We start from the raw sequence: 2,763 nt of genomic DNA, 5'->3' as shown, positions 1-2,763 counted from the left end.
TAGACTGCTAGCAGACCTTGTCGAAACTCAAGACAGCATTCCACAAGTACTCGAAGAGCTAGAATATGGTCAACAGTAGACTTCTTAGGCGTTAATCCGGTTTGCTCAGTTAAGCAAATGGTCCTGGATATGTGTCAGGAGAATGTGAGCAAGAACTCTGCCTGGCACACTGAGCACTGTAATACCACAGTACTGTAGCTACTATAGTCATCCTGGTCTCCTTTTCTCTTCCAGAAGGGAGTGACCAAACCCTTTGTCCAGTCAGGAGGAGTGGTACCTGTCTGCCAAACGGCTTCTATGACTGCATGTAATCCCGTGATCATGGCTTTGCCTTCGGCTTTGATCAATTCTGCTGGGATGTCACAAACACCAGCTGCTTTATGACTTTTCAACCTAGCCTTTGCTTTCTTGATTATTTCTAGAGAAGGCACGGCTTCATCGGTTGGTGGGACAGCAGTCAGTGGTTGTACACCTGCCAACAGAAGCTCTCCACTGGGAGGTTCAGCCATATACAGCTGCTCAGAGTTCTCAGCCCAACAAGCTTTATACTCACTTGCCCCCGACACGAGCCATGCATCTGCTGTCTGAACAGAGTTAACCTGAGATGCAGGTCTGGAGTGGAGCTTCTTCAGGGCTCAGTAGGCAGGTTGAAGGTCATTTGCGTGAAAACGGCCTTCCACCTCTGCAGCAATTTCCCTAACATACTCTCCTTGTCCCTTCTCAGTAAAACTCGTTCCCGTCAAGACAGAAATCTGTGCTGTTCCTGATCCTCAGCCAGTCTAGCAGCACAACTCTTCTGAACCGTGGTCTGCGTCCCCCTCGAGATGAATCTTCTTCTTGATCTCGGGCAGTCTCCAGTACACTCCTCAGCTGCTATCAGGTCTCTTAAAGGTATCCTATCTTTCAACAGGATCCTCAACACCACTGAGCCCTTCAAATAGATATGAGACTGCCACTGGATACTCATATGCACACTAATCCCTGAGCTTCTTCAAATGAGACCCTTTTTAATGGCATCTTGAGAATCTCTCAATTTTGATTTGTACCCATAGAGTAACAAGAAGAAGTCTGTGATCAGAAGCAAAGAATTCTGCACTCCTGTAAACCCTCAGTTCTGAAGGATCCTCCAGCTAGTGAAAACAAGAATGTGATCAAATCTCCTTAGCAACCCCTCTAGTATTGGGATACCAAGTCCAGCGGTGTAGATTTGACCACTGGAACCAGGATTCAGCAATTCTTAACTTATGGGATTTTGTGAAATTCAGAAGGTAAGAACTACAGGAATTCCTGGTTCCAGAGCCATGTGGACCTACACAGTCCCTGAAACCCTGCCTGTCAGTGTCGCTAACCACATTAAAGTTGCCCAAGACCAGGACTGTGTCCTGTGAGGGGCACTGTTCCACAACAGTCAAGTTTGGTGTAGAATAGCTCTTTCTTTTTAAGATCACTCATCTCAGTTGGAGTGTACACTGCAATAAGAGAGATGAATCCCAGGGGATGCAACCCATATCATATGCATCATCATGCATCACCAACTCATTTCTGTCCTTCAACAATTCTTTTGTGTCAGAGTCCATACCTTGCCTCCTCATACATTCATATACCTCACCTACGTACACCCTTTTAGTCAGTCTTTCATTCTCCATTCTCTCCACATGCCCAAACCACCTCAGTGTATTTCTCCTAATCTTCTCAACCACATCCACATCCACCCCACAATGTTCCTTCACTTCTTCATTCGTCAACCTTTCCCTCCATGTCACTCCACATGCTGACAAAATCCTCATGTAATGTGCAAAACTCTACTCCATTAATATGGTTACATCGTTGTATAGTTTTTTCTTACTACCTCCAGATGATGATGTTCAACTTGGAAAGAAATCTCATAATTCCTGGCCAAGTGTTTCTCCACCTCTGTAATAATCATAACAGTTTATTCCTAACAAAAACATCTGCAATATATTTTTATTTCTAATGGTTGCACATTACTCATAAATACAGTAATCCCTTGATTATCCAACATAATACAGCCATTGGTACGTCTGGATACGGAGCGTCTGGTTAATCGAGTGATTACTGTACTTCACAGCTCAGCCTGTCTCACTCACCCCAGCTCATTTTTCACACTCAGCAATCTTAGATATATACTTGAACTTCATCACAGAATATTTAAGAATATTTTTGTACAGGTACCCTATTATGCTGCTTCGTGGGTTCGATCTCGGAGCCTCAGTGTCCAGACCCAGATATCCACCTGCGTCAATCATTTACATATTAGCTTGTTCGTTATGATATGCAGTATATTTTTTGTTCATTGGAACTTCCAGATGACATCATTCAGCATAGGAAAGACTGAAGGCTGTATCTCACACCTTCAGTTTGATAAGGCTCTCATAAGCTGATTAAAATTCATTTGAAGGAATGTGTTGTTGTGCAGGGCTTGTACTATACATGCCTGACATAAGCAGGCAGCTCTGCTTACACATTAAGCTGTGTTTTACTTTACATTTCCTTAAGGGAAACTGATATGGACAGCTGAGGAACACCACTTTCTGTTTGTTAAGAAGTGAACTGTATTCACCCATTGCATCATGCAGGGGTAAGACTTTAGAAGTGTAGTGTGAGAAATGCATGGGGATATTGGTGTTGGAGTGGCTGTGTTTCTGAGCGAGTGTGTGTAAGTGTCATATAGGAATGACAGTATTGTTGGAATCTAGTAAAAGTAAAAATTTAAGTAAGACATGCATATCTCCTTCTCTGGTC

Source organism: Coenobita brevimanus, chromosome 24 (assembly GCF_032717465.1).
Source record: "Coenobita brevimanus isolate Jiangsu-jjx chromosome 24, ASM3271746v2, whole genome shotgun sequence".
Taxonomy (NCBI): domain Eukaryota; kingdom Metazoa; phylum Arthropoda; class Malacostraca; order Decapoda; family Coenobitidae; genus Coenobita; species Coenobita brevimanus.
This window is presented reverse-complemented; position numbering follows the sequence as displayed.